Source organism: Neoarius graeffei, chromosome 10 (genome assembly GCF_027579695.1).
Source record: "Neoarius graeffei isolate fNeoGra1 chromosome 10, fNeoGra1.pri, whole genome shotgun sequence".
Classification (NCBI taxonomy): domain Eukaryota; kingdom Metazoa; phylum Chordata; class Actinopteri; order Siluriformes; family Ariidae; genus Neoarius; species Neoarius graeffei.
In genome coordinates, this window is record NC_083578.1 from 57,660,881 (window position 1) to 57,677,453 (window position 16,573).

Below are 16,573 nucleotides of genomic sequence, written 5' to 3' on the forward strand. Positions count from 1 at the left end.
ACAGGCGTACTAACACCTTCTGCGCGCTTCGGCAGCGCATTGATATCTGAGCTCCGCATCAATGTGCTGCCGAAGCGCGCAGAAGGTGTTAGTACGCCCGTCATTATAGTGCGGACTTTCCATAGCATAGAAAATCGCTACGTTTCAATTTGTGTAACTGAACTTGTTTCATGTCACTGGTCATATAAACCTATGTAAAGTGTAGACACAGGCTTTTTAGCTTACAAATTACTATTCTGTTTTTTTTTTTTAATTATTATTAGAAGGCACATCGAGTTTAGTCCTGCCTTGGCCAGTGCATTCTGAAAGTATGTTTCGGTCTGTAGTCAACAATGCATGTTCTTGCAGATCACATCTCTCCACACAAACTACTTTTTCACGGCTTTTTCATGGACTGTAACGGCATTTGCTTATGTAGTAATTTTAATACAGAATTTACTCTGATGAAATTATTCAGACACTCCAAAGCGCCGCCCCCCCCAAAAAAAATCGGATCTGCACGAGCCGTGAAAAAGGCGCACCGTTTGCATCCCTGTTTAAAAACTCATAGGTTAACCGACTTTAACCAGCTAATGAGGCTCGGTGGTCGGTCAAGATTTTTTTAGTTTTCGCCATCCCTACTTAAGACTGGGCAGCACATCAGAGCTTTTACTTGCCTGGTAGGCTCGCTAATTAATCTATCATTTGTCTACCTGTGTTCTCATCTGATGATTAAATCCCCGACGGGTACGCACATCTGAGACTCATGTTTACTGAAACTCCAAGTTCTTTGCCGACAGGCTCATAGGACTAAAATACAGTTTCTTCAGCTGCTACTGTGCACATGTGGCAAAGGCAGCTGACTGAACTGCACCCAGCCTGGTGGCTCAACAAGTCTCAGCACACACCTCGAGATACATGTGTATTTATGGAACAGCAGTGCAATCTCAAGCTTGTCCATTTAAATTAAGCAACTGCTGTTGGCTTCTTGGACAATCCTCTTAACATTACACAAACCGTTTCATGGGCTGTTGAATCAAACAGGAGTTTAGCCTGACAAGCTCTAACCTGTGTAATGTGCCACCCTTAAAAAATAAATAAATAAATAAATAAAGTCTAGGGTTTTTAACATAATTCCTGCTCTTTATGGGCACATTGTTCAGGATGAACATTTGGCTCTCTACAGCTTCACTTCTAAGTATCGATTATACTAACTAGGCACGGAACAATATATTGTGCAACGGCAGATCATGACAAATTTATGATTTGAATCAAAATTTAAAAAAAAAACCTAATCAATCATGATGATCAGGCTGTACAAGTGTTTCGCTTAGATGTAACTGCACTGTTTAGACAGCAGAGGGCTACAACAATAGGAAAACACGACTTCACCTAGCTGGAAGTAATACAGCTCTAATGCTGCAAAACTACAAAAAAAAAAAAGGGAAAGAGATGTGATTGACTATACAAACAGATTTAACAAGAAGCTTTTTTTTTTAAACAGAATACCAAAGACTGGGGGGGGGGGGGGGGGGGTAATACTTAAGCCTGACTACAGCCTTCACAAATGTTCATAAAATGGTGATTCAGAAAAGGCCCATTTGTTATTAGGATTTCTTTTAATAAAAGGGATATTTCTGTTAACAGGCTGTTCTATTTTACCCCAACCTTTACAAATGTGGGTAAATTATTACTGTTGGTCATCAAGAAAATGAAAAGTCGTTTTGTTTTTAATTTAGCAAAAGGAATACAAGTTCATAAAGAACAGGAAAAGTTGACTTTTTTGGGGAATAAATTTTTTTTCCCAAAAACATTGTGGGAAAATCAAATGGTGACTCGAGTGCACTGTTGCAAGCCTAATATTGACAGTTCAATCTGACTCATCTGATTTCTAAATGCAAAGACTTGGCTATAGTTACATTAGGGATTGCTCCAGTTACCAGTAATTTAATACCTTTACCAGTAAATTTGACATTTGAAACGGTAAAGCATCAATTCACAAATTTCAGTAGCTAACATTACTGCATTTTGCCACTTTTTCCACGATACTCTGAAACGTGCCTTTAAGACTTTACTCTTTCACCTGCCCTTTAAGACTGCACGTGGGCATGAAGCAAGCCCAACACCAACAGTGAAGAGTTCGCCCTCTGACCAGCCGCACCGCTTCAAGTTATAGAGCCAAGTTTGGGAAGACACTATGGATTAGGCAACTGCTGAAAGAAATGGCGACATTAGATTGCTGAAACTTGTGGAGAAACAAGTCTCTCTGAGCGAGATATGGCAAATGTAGATGTAGAATGGATTTAAAAAGAGCAATGTTTCCATATCAGTATGGGAGATATAGCGTAGGTCTTAACACCTTGCTGTGATTAAGGTTTTTCAGGTAGGAGACGGTGCCCAAACACCTCCGAAACTCCTGCCAGCTTCCACATCAAGTTAGAAGTTGCATGACTGAGCGATCGCTGCAGAGGTGTGCGTTTGGTAGCAATTGAGAGGGACACTACAGAGCATCAGAAGCCTGTTCAGACAGAAGAATAAATCAAGCTTTAGTTGAAGGATGGGTTGGGGAGCTTGTGATGGTTTTTCATTACAGTGGAGAGAAAAATCCCCAGTGGAGGGGAAAACGAGAACGTCTTCATAGTCTCGTTATAGTGAAGTCTATTTCAGATTTAAATTTTATAGAAAGCCTAACAAAAATCTCCTTTTCTAAATCTTTAAAATATCACCACTTTTACTGCATGTGCCTCACATTCTAACGCATCATTACAATACAAAATTAACAAGCAGTAATTTGGGACATCAATCCAATACCTGGATCAATATCAGCAAAAAATAAATAAATAAATTTTTAAAATGTTGGATGAGATAGCGGGAAAAGCTTTCAGTCTGAGCCGGTCACAAAGAGTTCACCACGGTCGTAGAGTGTTTTGAGTTCCTATAGGCTTCCGGTCCGCTTTTTTCCATCTTGAATACGGTCATTAAAAAGCTGATAATTTCTGCTTTCCAAAGAAATCTCTCCAAGATCTGTTCAGTACTTTTTTTTAAGATTAGATTCAACTTTGTCATTACTCAGTATAAATACAGGGTAACGAAATGCAGTTAGCATCTAATCAGAAGTGCAAATAGCAGAAATGCAGTATAATACAAATAAATATAGTATGTGCAGATAAGCATTATGTATAGATGAATGCAGTTATTACTTTGGGAGTAATAACAGGTTGAAGTTGGTACGACGGAGTGCGCACGCTGCTCGCGGGACGTCGGGAAACTGCCAGTGCCTTTTTGAGTCACAGGAAAGTGGTCAGGCTCTCTCTCCTGATCAGTTTCCAACAGGATTACTCATATCAGTCTGATAACTTTTACAGGGATGTTCTCGAGCTCTCGTTGTTTCCGAAGAAGTACTCACCAAAAAAATTTACATCTGCCAGTTTTAACTTTATGATTCATGGGAGACTCTGAAGTGAGTTTTCATAGCTTTACTGATTTATTTTTTCCAAATCAAACTGATTCATGTAAATAATTAACTATGAGTATATAACTGTAGTTTTGATTAAAAATATTGAGACCTTAGTGATCGGAATGATATTTTTAAGAAAACCGGAAGTCAGAAACACGAGTCTCAGTTTCAGTTCAATTAACTGGAATTGTTTATTGGATGCAGCCCACATTTTTTTTTCCGAGGTTAGCCTTGAAAGCTGTGAATATTAATCGAAATAATTTCTATTCTATTTCTATACAGCCCTGCTTAGCCCCTAAAACTCGCACGGTTTTGGAGTGGGGCTGAAGCGAGCCAAACCGAGCCGAGTGGGGTTGGGGGCGTGAGCAGACACTCCCCTGTGCACTGATTGGTGAGGAGGAGTGTCCTCACATGCCCACACACGCCCCGCGAGCACGCTGGGATCTGTAAACACCACAAACCCGGAAGAAGAAGAATTACGAGAATTTCTGAAGCCTTATGCGCCTCGCCTCATCTATACGCTCTTGCCAGTATCTGTTGGCGTTGTCGGTGACAACAAGCCACAGCACCAAGACCAGCAACACTAACGACTCCATGTCCTCCATGTTTATTGTTTACTATTCGGGTCATGAGACTACCGCTTAAAAGCTCACTGATGTCACTGTTTGCGCTGCTTAACGACATCACGTGACGTCCACTCACTTTCGCTAACTCCACCCAATGTGTCCACCCACTTCCAGCCAGCACGGTTCAGCGCGGTTGTAGTCGAAATGCAACTCCAACAGCCCCGCTCAGCTCGACTCAGCACGGCACGGCTCAGCCCGACTCAGCCGCGTTTGTAGTGGAAAAGCGGCATAATTCTGCTTGTCTCTAATCATCTCTACTTCCAATTTCAGAGAATCAGATGGGATGCTGAATCTTCAAGCTTATACTGGGGGTGTCGTGGCTCAGGTGGCTAAGGCGCCATACCATAAATCCGGGGACCCGGGTTTGATTCCGACCCGAGGTCATTTCCCGATCCCTCCCCCTCATTTCCTGTCCTGTCTCCACACTGTCCTATCCAATGAAGGTGAAAAAAGCCCCCCCCAAAAAAAATCTTTAAAAAAAATAAATAATGTCTGACACTAATGATACAACAGTTGATGAAATCATCAGAATCACAATGTGTGTACATGTATGTCTATGATTGTTCTGCATGCTGTTCAGTATTTTGTGATGATAGAAAATAAAATTGAGTTCAATCTCTGAACATTTTTTTAATGTTTAACAACCATAGTAACAACTTATACAAGTAATGATCAGATCATCTGACATCTTAGTTTTGACTGATTCAATTTCTGGTGTGTTGCTGCCTGCAGTACACTGTACAACCAATTTCAACCATTATTGGTCTGTTTTTTTTTGGAATCCACATTATCCATAACACCATCCCACTCAGATTCCTCAATAATACTGAACTTCTATGAGATATAGTAATATATACACATCAGATTTTTTTATCATTTAAAAAAAAAAAAAAAAAAAAACCCTCAACATGATCACTGACAAATTGTCAATGAAACCCTGAAACTTCTGGACTAGATATAGTCATGATAATATAATACGCTGTAGTAGTTGATGTTGCAGTAGTAGTTGTAAATCTAGTATGACTAATTACCTTGGATATCAGGGGTACCAGTTTTTTCAGGTGAATGTACTCTCTTTCTGCCGAAGAATGACAAAGTAGATGTATTTTTCTTTTTTTCTTCTTCTTATCCATGTTTTCTTGTCTCTTTCGAATATTCATACATAGACCGTAAGACGCCACCTAGCGAAAGACTTGGATCAGGTTTTACTCGCTTGGGACGCTACAAACGGGGCGGCGTAAATACACAAATGGGTCCGAACGGGTCCGATGTATATTCAATATGGCGGCGGTCAAAACAAATTCATCCGATGCTGAAATCTGTTGAATATCCAGATAATTATGTTGGAAGTTGCATATTTGTGCAAGATTTTCGATATTGAGACCATGAAGTCAAGTAATACGCCACGAAACGTTCCAAATAGGGTATAAAATGCTCACGTCCATATTGGCCCCTGCCCCTCTCAACAATGCATTCATTATTCTAAATAGCACGTCTTAGACGCGGGCACGCCAACAATCTGAGTCTCTGTATATCCCTCTCAGCTATGGCGTTAGTGTTTTCCCACTTTTCTTGCTGTGTGTCATTATTTTACGGTACTTTTTTTTTGGTCACGAAGCGTTAAGTCCCCAGCTGTTTCTTAGGCTACGTTTACATTAGACCGTATCTGTCTCGTTTTCTTCGCGGATGCACTGTCCGTTTACATTAAACCGCCTGGAAACGCCGGGAAACGGGAATCCGCCAGGGTCCACGTATTCAATCTAGATCGTGTCAGCTCCGGTGCTGTGTAAACATTCAGAATACGCGGATACGCTCTGCTGAGCTCTAGCTGGCGTCTCATTGGACAACGTCACTGTGACATCCACCTTCCTGATTCGCTGGCGTTGGTCATGTGACGCGACTGCTGAAAAACGGCGCGGACTTCCGCCTTGTATCACCTTTCATTAAAGAGTATAAAAGTATGAAAATACTGCAAATACTGATGCAAATACTGCCCATTGTGTAGTTATGATTGTCTTTAGGCTTGCCATCCTTCCACTTGCAAGTGGTAAGTGATATGCGCTGGGATCTCACACACAGCGGCTCAGTCCCAAATCACTGCTCGTGCACTCCACTCGCGCGCTGTGTGAGCTGCGCAGGGCCGGAGTGCGCACCCTCCAGAGGGCACTCGCTGTTCAGGGCGGAGTGATTTGGAGCGCAGGATGCCTGCGGAGCCGAGCGTATCCGTGTATTGGCGTTGCTATGTGCACGCAAATTGTGTATTGGTGTTGCTGTGTGCACACTAATTGTTTTAAAAACGTTAATCTGATGATCCGCTGATACGGTCTAATGTAAACATGGGCCAAGTTTACTCCTCACTCGATGGCTGTCATACTGAAAACAACACGCGTCTCGCTTTCTTTAACAGGGTGTCCTAGTGGTCTTTTCAACAAGTCTCTCGGCATATCCCCTACTGGCAACTCTGCCATAACTCCGGTAAAATGGAACTGAATTGAGCGAAATTACAATATGCATAGTACTGACATATAAAGAATCCTATCAAGTTTCACGAAATTCCTCCAAAAACTGTGAGAGGAGTTGATTTCAGAAGGTGAGCACCCTTCCCAGGATGGACATCAACACGACATAATTCCCCTTCGGGCCTTTCGGCCAGCGGGGGATAAAAACCGGAAATCAGAAACACAAGTGTCAATTTCAATTCAATTAACTGGAACTGTTTATTGGATGTGGCTCACAGTTTTCCAAGGTTAGCCTTGAAAGCTGTGAATATTAATCAATTTATATTCTTTCATATAAGAACACTAGCACTTGTTACATGCTCTCCTAACACATTGTTATTAACTATTTACAGGCCTCCGAGACATTCAGCCAAAGTTTTTCTGGAAGAGTTTGGTGAACTGTTGTCAGTCATTTGCTTAGAGTTTGATTGTCTTATTATATCTGGGGATTTTAGCTTGCATGTAGATAATCCTGAAAACACTTATGCCAGAGAACTACTTGCACTTATTGACAACTTCACCCTAGTACATCATGTACAGGGGCCGACCCACTCTCATGGTCATACCCTTGACCTCGTTATCGCAAAGGGTCTTACTGTTTCTACTACTGTTGTTGACCTGGCCTTATCTGATCATTTCTGTGTTTTCTCTGATGTTTCTATGTCCCCTCACATTCAGAACAGCTCAACGACTATGGGTAGGAGAATCATAAACAACACGTGTTCTCTTTGAGCAAGCTCTCTCTCAGATCTCAACTAAAATGTCAGACTCTGTAGACGACTTACTGGAAATTTTTAATTTAAATATGACCCAAATTATGGATGATATTGCTCCATTCAAAATCAAAAGAGTCAATGACAAGCAGAAAGCACCATGGAAGCAATACCCAGCTGTTAAACTGCTAGAGAGAGAATGTCGGAAGACTGAAAGAAAATGGCTCAAATCTAAACTTCACATCCATTATCAAATCCATAAAGAGATGCTTTGTAAATATAATTATGAAATTGGTAAAGCAAGACAGTCTTTCTTCTCCAACATCAACAGGAATATGAACAATGCCCGTGTGCTATTTTCAACAGTAGAGAAGCTAACTGTTTCCATTCATCAGGAAAATCCTTGAAAAAAAAGTTTTCAATCAATTAACTGCCTTCTTGATATCAAACAGCTGTTTTGATAACTTTCAGTCAGGATTTCGTGCCAATCACAGCACTGAAACAGTGCTGATTAAAGTTATTAATGATATGCGTCTTAATACTGATGCAGGCAAAACATTGGTCCTGGTGTTACTGGACCTCAGTGCAGCTTTTGATACTGCTGATCACAACATACTGCTATATCGACTTGAACACTGGGTTGGGTTGACTGGTAAAGTTATCAATTGGTTAAACTCATACTTAAAAGATAGAAACTTTTGTTACCATGGGAAATTGTACCTCAACATCAATGTCCTTGACCTGTGGTGTCCCCCAGGGGTTGATCCTTGGACCATTACTATTCAACCTTTATATGCTCCCACTTGGACAAATTATCAAGAACAACTCAATTTTGTATCACTGCTATGCAGATGACACCCAAATTTACTTTGCTCTATCACCTAATGATTATGCCCCCCCTTGAATGTCTCTACCAGTGTATCGACCAAATCAACAACTGGATGTCACAATTTTCTTCAGCTGAACACAAATAAAACAGAAGTAATTCTATTTGGGGAAAAAAGATGAAAGACTCAGGATTACCACTATTCTTGACACAAAGGGGATTAAAACAAAAGATATGGTTAAAAATCTTGGTGTTTTCATCGACAGCGAGCTAAACTTTGTCAGTCACATGAAAGCAATCACTAAATCGGCATTTAATCACCTAAAAACATTTCCAAGAGGACTTGTGTCAAAAAATGATCTGGAAAAACTAATACATGCCTTCATCTCTAGTAGGGTTGATTACTGCAATGGCCTTTTCACAGGCCTGCCAAAAAAGACCATCAAACGACTTCAGCTGATTCAAAATGCAGTGGCTAGGGTTCTCACACGAACAAAAAGAACAGAGCACATTACTCCAATTCTAAGGTCCCTTCACTGGCTTCCAGTAAGCTACAGAATTGACTTTAAAAGCATTGTTGCTGGCGTACAAATCTCTAAATGGTACAGGGCCCAATTACCTCTCTGATATGTTGCAGTGGCCTAACCCAATCAGATCTACCAGATCGCAGCAGCAAAATTTACTGGTAAAACCTGTTGTTAAAACAAAGTGTGGTGAAGCAGCTTTTAGCTACTATGCAATACAGCTATGGAACCAACTGCCAGAGGACATTAAAAACGCTCCTGCTGTTGGCAGCTTCAAATCTAGACTAAAGACCAAGCTGTTTTCAGATGCTTTCTGCTAACTGATAAATATCGTCATCTTTACGTTTTAAACTTAACTTTTACAGTCTCTGCACATTTTAAATTAACTTTTATTCTATTTTATTCTGCTTTTTTTTACTGAACTTTTACTTCATTTTATTATTTTATTTCTACTATTGTTTAATTCTTATTTTTCCTCTTCCCCTTTATTTTATGTAATTTTATTTTCTATTGTTTACTGTTTTGCTTTTACCTCTGTAAAGCACATTGAGCTGCCACTGTGTATGAAATGCGCTATACAAATAAACTTGCCTTGCAGGCCCTACTTAGAAATGCAAAGGCCTGCAGAGCACAAAGAGGGGATTAGAAATACTTTTATTTTGATAGAGAATGGGAGATGTGAATGACATTCAATGCTTATTTATGCATATTTCATAATTAACATTGATTTCTCCTTCTTTGTGACATAAACTAGCGTTAAGATCAACTTTTTATTGCACAAATATAGCCATTTGGTGAAACTTGAGTGTACCAATTTAATGTTTTACCTAATTAGCATAATACAGATTAGATACTAATTTGCATACTTTGTTTTGACAAATTTTTCCAAACCTTGTATTCAGTATACAAATCACCTATGTGCCTGCCAATCTCCATGCAAATATCTTGAAAAATAGAAAAGTCAAGAAAAATAAAAATTTGATCTCACTCGTTAATGAGGCCCATTTTGGACCATGTGATCCTCATACAGAACATTAGGTCAATTTTCTAAAAATTAAGCTGTTTTTCAATCTTTGATTTGTAATATCTCAAGAACGGATAAACACATTTTCATTCTGTAAAAAGTAAGTTTTTCTGCATTCAATGAGAGCAGTTTCAAGCAATCTGGATTGAATTTTCACCCAATATGCCTACTGTTAAACAGCCGTTTACTAAACTATAACTGAAAAGCTGCACAGAAGTGTACAATTTTACAGATCAAGCATTTCTACATCAGCTGCTTCCATTTGGTTTGTAATTACTGAAAACATCTGAAAAATAAAAACACAGATCATAGGGAAAAGGAGTAATGACATTTTATTACAAGATACCACCATCTCACCCGGCCCCATTTCTTTCCCATATTACCCTCCTCCTCTCCTCATGCGTGTACCAGGGTTAAATACAAGGCCCATCCGGACAGGATGCAATCTCCATAGGATCCTGGGCTAAGTTCCTGTTTTACAGGCTCCTCTATGATTTTATTTCCTTCCATCTAGCCATGTTGGTGTTTTACTCCATCCTCCTCTGAGAAAGTTGGAAAATAAAAGGTGTTCGACTGCTGCTACTTGCCATATTCAGTCTTGCAGCGCATGCATCAGTGACCCTCCCCTAGGTATTAAAAACACTACCCAAGTCCCAAAAAGAAAAACAGATCCATCTCATATGCTTCGTTTTACTGTATTTTCAAAATTGTTGCTGGAACCTTGCTTCATCCCAAACTGTAAAGCCAGCATCTCACCTCTACTCCTATGCCTCTTTGCCCGCTTGGATGCCATGGTGTGAATGGAGTGTCATCATAAGACAAACATCCCGGCTTGTAGAAACTAAAACCCACTAGAAATTCCTCCTGTGGTAATTTCATTGCTGCTCTGATGCGAGAGATTTATTACTGAAGCAGACATGTTAAATTAAAAAGAGAGACAGACATCCTGCTAATTAACTATTCCAATCCAAACAAAGCTATAGATTTACTTTATCTTTAGCATAAAGGCATCATTCACATAAAGTAGCTCGGTACAACGGTTCAATCACATTAGCAGAGCTAGATAACTGCAAGATCACAGATAAGGACTGGACCAATCAGGGATGGACCCTGCTGTTTTTCCCCCACTGACCTGACACCACGGCAAGTCACTGTGTGTCGCAATGAGCTTGTTGTGAGGTTAGGCCATGTTTTGCAAATAGGTCAGGTTCTATCTTGGGGAGCAGTGGTCCCTTCATAAAAATGAGCACATCAACATGGTAAGCTTTAAAGCGCACGTTCCTTCAGTGAGGCCAAAATCAAGACTTTTGCGTTTTTTTTTTTTTTATTAATATATATATATATATATATATATATATATATATATATATATATATATATATATATATATATATATATATAAATAAAATAATCAAAATCACTAATAATAAACTCTGAAGATAAACTACCAAGAAACACAGACGAGACATTCGATACATGTCCAGAGCACAATTCCTAGGAAACGACTTTCCAGTGCATTAGGAGAAGCGAACAACCTGTGTGCCAAAGCTGTGACCGAGGAGGCCAAAAGCAACGCATACCAGCAGTGGCTTTCTATATTCCAGTGCCACATTCAGCCTGACCTTACTAAAACATTTTTAGACAGCATTTGCTCTTTCTAAGAAAGGAACGGTCAAATTTCTTAGCCTGTGTAATGCTCACTTCTTCTATGGAACTGACAGATTATCAAGGATCAGGCTCATTGCTGCTGAATGATAAAATCTTTTGCATATGGGAAAGCGCTCCAAGAAGCACAAAGGAAATCAAACGTAAAAGAATCCAAAGCAATGGAGATGAAGCAAGCAAGCAAACGAGCCCAAGGTGTTTCAGTCCTTGCTGCAGCAGCTAATAGCTGCATGAATTACAGACCATAAAAGTCTGCAGGCCTGCAATAAAGCAGATTCGTTTGTTAACTAAAGAAATTTCAGGACTATTATTAGCCAACCAGCTTAAGACATATTAGGGTCGCCTGTGGACAGTTATGGGACGCCTGCACAGAGTTATAACAGGAGGGCAGATGGAACAGTCTTGGCATATTTAATGTTGAGATGTAAGCCAGAATTGCACAAAGAAAAGAAGAAACACTAAATAACCGCAGTGTAAAATATTCACGATGCAGAACTGCAATACTGTCCTTGTCAAACATGGAAAAAATGTTCAGCTCCATGCATGGTTTCACAAACAGTACCAAATTCACAAGCCAGGATTCAGCCACTTAAATGAGTAAAATGTAATCCGGTAAAATCTTTTAAGAAAATCAACCACACAACTGGTACTGAGGACAAGAAGTTGGAGCCTGATATTTACTTGAAAGATAAACATTAAAACTAGACGGCTTTTCGATTTCCTAAAAAAAAAGTGACATTTGGTCCCCTCTGAAATTTGGTCATTACGATACATGACTATTCCTGTAATATCTCACAAAATATCAGGCCATTCTGTGGCTGGGAAGTTATTTAATTTGAGGGGATTCCTGAGCAAATAACATGCATGAAATCACTCGCTTCATGCAGTCAAGCAGGCAGAGGAAGCCCAGGTTTACCCTGACCATGTACTGACAGTTACATCACTAAACGTACATCTGACCACACCAAGGTGCTCAATGACCACCCATATTTATTAGGTTTCCTTTCCTTCACAACATAACGTCTTATTTTTTTCACGGTCCAAATCCTGCGCTATGATTGGCTGGTGAGCAGGTCTGTATCCTATGGTACGGACCCCAGTTACGGACATCTGGCGACTCGCTTGTTCACAACAACATAGAATTTGTCAACACTTATCTTTTCTATATAAGATTTATTTATAAGATTATCAAAAATCTTGTAAATTTTTGCCAGCATTTCTCAGGAGAAGAGCATTAATTTTACAGCATGGATAGCGATAATGACAGTCTTCACAGCGAAAGCGAGTTTTACTATCCTGAGGAAGAAATAAAAAAAGAAAACATTTCAGGAGAAAGCTAAAAACCTGTAATTTGCTAACACGGAGCAAAAACATGGCTGAATCCTGAATGACTCATTTGTACAAATAGGGGACTACACAGGTGGCAAAATGTAGTCCCCCCCCCGCCATGGAAGTATACTGAGGAGGAAGCAATTTGCATTACAGCCGTGAATGAGGATTCAAAATGGTGGCTCGGCTCGGTTTTCCCTTTCAGGCGCTCTCGTTTTCTGTTAGAATTTGGTAAAGAAAAAAAGTAAATATTATTTACCAGCTTAAGGTGGGTCCGTATGGTGAAATACCATGACTTCGGCCTTGAATACTGACCTCGGCCCAGAGGGCCTCGCTCAGTACTTTCAAGACCTCAGTCACGGTATTTCACCATACAGACCTCCCAGCTGGTAAATAACATTTCTTCTTGCTTTCTGTTACTGTAGTCAGTCAACCTTTCATGTTTCATTTGCACCCTCACATCCTTCAGTTTTCTGTCTTGTTTCAAATTTGTATCCCATAATGCCTTGCACGAATGGCAGAAACCCACCACGTCATGCATGACAGTATCTTGAATTGGGTCTCAGTGTTGCCAGATTGGGCGGTTTCAAGTGCATTTTGGAGGATTTGAACATATTTTGGGCTGGAAAACGTCAGCAGTATCTGGCAACAGTGGTCATGGTGAAGCAGGAAAAAAAAATTGCAGAGAACTCAGGGCCACGTGGCCCTAAATTCCTTAACTATTAGGGAAAAAAACACTGCAAGTCTGATTCAAATTTGGTCCATTAAACAAAAATAACTGGGTGTCAGAGAAAAAAAGTATTTCTATGAGCTAAACTTGAAAAATCTGAAAGGCAGTCTAGCTTTAAAAACACGAATGTCAAAATAGAATAACTAGAAAGGGAAAAAAAACAAAAACACGTGACCTTTAAATGTCTATTAATAATTTCGCTTTGCTTGTAAGCCACTGATCTGGCTGCAAGTTATTTTTTTTAACACAAGTCCTGCTTGTATTTTCCCCCTCACATCTTTGATTTTCTTTGGGAGACAGAAAGAAGGAGGGGGAGGAAGAGGAGGAGTAAAAAGGTATAAAAGGAGCAGTGTGTGTGTGTGAGAGAGAGGACGTTAAAAAAAAAAAAAGTTACTCGTGTACTCCATTTCACATCCTTATGAAACGGTTTAAATAATGTCTGTTCTGCAGAAATACTATTCTAAAGCAGTTTGTAAACACGTCCACAAGCAGTTAGTGAACTCACTGCACACAACTGCGCTCCAGCCGCACAATACAGCCGAGCTGCTGCGTGTCTAAAAAAGAAAGGGAGAGAAAGAGGAAAGGGGAAAAAACAAAACAAAACACGTGACACGTGCGTGCGCCTCGTGTGGTTAAGCTTTTTTTTTCGGGGAAAAAGCGTCAACCATCGAACAAACAGTTAAAATGTGCTGAAGCACGCAGTTATCTTAGCGAACTTAGCTAGCTGCTAATAACTAGCTTCACTAAACGCCATATTTAGCAGAAACAGTCAGTTCGCGAGCCACGTTGGTACAAACTGGTCGGTTCAGAAAAGCCGTTGAGAACAACAGCGCGTCATCAGCTGAGAAAAATAAAAAAACAACCCACCCGTAAATCTGAAAACCAGAAACGCCTCAGACAACAAAAGCTCCAGCGAGCTAAAGGCTAGCTATCGCCCCCGCTGCTTAGCCAACTAGTTCGCGAAAACGCCAAAGAGCTCGAGCGCAGCCCGCGCCCAGGCCAGGCCTTCCTCCGGGGAAACAATACCGCCACTCCGCACACCATCCCACACTCTCATACACACCATGCACTGTCTCTTACTTTCATGTTCTTTTGCGTAACTTACTTCAATAAACAAAGAAAACATAGAGGAAAAAAAAACTCACCCCAACAGCTTTCAGCACTGTCACCAGCGCCGCCATAAGCAGCACGGCACATTACGTAGTGAGGAGGAGTAAGGAATATCGCGATATTTCACGCTCGCGCACGAGGTTTAATGAGATTCCGCTCTACTGAGGGCGGGCTGTTCGGATCATCCGAGTGAACAGACAAAACATCGGAAATGTGCAGGTGTATCCAGCGGTGCTTGAAAGTTTGTGAACCCTTTAGAATTTTCGATATTTCTATGACCTAAAACATCATCAGGTTTTCACACAAGTCTTAAAAGTAGATAAAGAGAACCCAGTTAAACAAATCAGACAAAAATATTATACTTGGTCATTTATTTATTGAGGAAAATGATCCATCTCATCTCATTATCTCTAGCCGCTTTATCCTTCTACAGGGTCGCAGGCAAGCTGGAGCCTATCCCAGCTGACTACGGGCGAAAGGCGGGGTACACCCTGGACAAGTCGCCAGGTCATCACAGGGCTGACACATAGACACAGATTCACACTCACATTCACACCTACGGTCAATTTAGAGTCACCAGTTAACCTAACCTGCATGCCTTTGGACTGTGGGGGAAACCGGAGCACCCGGAGGAAACCCACGCGGACACGGGGAGAACATGCAAACTCCACACAGAAAGGCCCTCGCCGGCCCCGGGGCTCGAACCCAGGACCTTCTTGCTGTGAGGCGACAGCGCTAACCACTACACCACCGTGCCGCCCCGAAAATGATCCAATATTACATAAAAGTATGTGAACCTTTGCTTTCAGTATCTGGTGTGACCCCCTTGTACAACAATGACTGCAACTAAACGTTTCCGGTAACTGTTGATCAGTCCTGCACACCGGCTTGGAGGAATTTTAGCCCATTCCTCTGTACAGAACAGCTTCAACTCTGGGATGTTGGTGAGTTTCCTCACATGAACTGCTCGCCTCAGGTCCTTCCACAACATTTCGATTGGATTAAGGTCAGGACTTTGACTTGGCCATTCCAAAACATTAACTTTATTCTTCTTTAACCATTCTTTGGTAGAACGAGTTGTGTGCTTAGGGTCGTTGTCTTGCTGCATGACCCACCTTTTCTTGAGATTCAGTTCATGGACAGATGTCCTGACATTTTCCTTTAGAATTCGCTGGTATAATTCAGAATTCATTGTTCCATCAATGATGGCAAGCCATCCTGGCCCAGGTGCAGCAAAACAGGCCCAAACCATGATACTACCACCACCATGTTTCACAGATGGGATAAGGTTCTTATGCTGGAATGCAGTGTTTTCCTTTCTCCAAACATAACGCTTCTCATTTAAACCAAAAAATTCTATTTTGGTCTCATCTGTCCACAAAACATTTTTCCAGTAGCCTTCTGGCTAGTCCACGTGATCTTTAGCAAACTGCAGACGAGCAGCAATGTTCTTTTTGGAAAGCAGTGGCTTTCTCCTTGCAACCCTGCCATGCACACCATTGTTGTTCAGTGTTCTCCTGATGGTGGACTCATGAACATTAACATTAGCCAGTGTGAGAGAGGCCTTCAGTTGCTTAGAAGTTACCCTGGGGTCCTTTGTGACCTCGTCGACTATTACACACCTTGCTCTTGGAGTGATCTTTGTTGGTCAACCACTCCTGGGGAGGGTAACAATGGTCTTGAATTTCCTCCATTTTTACACAATCTGTCTGACTGTGGATTGGTGGAGTCCAAACTCTTTAGAGATGGTTTTGTAACCTTTTACAGCCTGATGAGCATCAACAATGCTTTTTCTGATGTCCTCAGAAATCTCCTTTTGTTCGTGCCATGATACACTTCCACAAACGTGTTGTGAAGATCAGACTTTGATAGATCCCTGTTCTTTAAATAAAACAGGGTGCCCACTCACACCTGATTGTCATCCCTAATCCTAGAGGTTCACATACTTTTGCCACTCACAGATATGTAACATTGGATCATTTTCCTCAATAAATAAATGGCCAAGTATAATATTTTTGTCTCATTTGTTTAACTGGGTTCTCTTTATCTACTTTTAGGACATGTGCGAAAATCTGATGATGTTTTAGGTCAT

At 40.8% G+C, this 16,573-nt stretch overlaps 1 protein-coding gene across 3 annotated transcripts in view; it reads right to left on the reverse strand.

Annotated features, from left to right (window-relative positions):
• Positions 1 to 14,606, reverse strand: part of csde1 (cold shock domain containing E1, RNA-binding) — a 49,730-nt gene extending 35,124 nt beyond the window's left edge. For all 3 annotated transcript variants that reach the window (XM_060931937.1, XM_060931938.1, XM_060931936.1), the window contains exon 1: positions 14,517 to 14,606. The gene's annotated coding sequence lies outside the window, so the exon portion shown is untranslated. The remainder of the gene's footprint in view (positions 1 to 14,516) is intronic.
• Between the last annotated feature and the right edge of the window lie 1,967 nt (positions 14,607 to 16,573).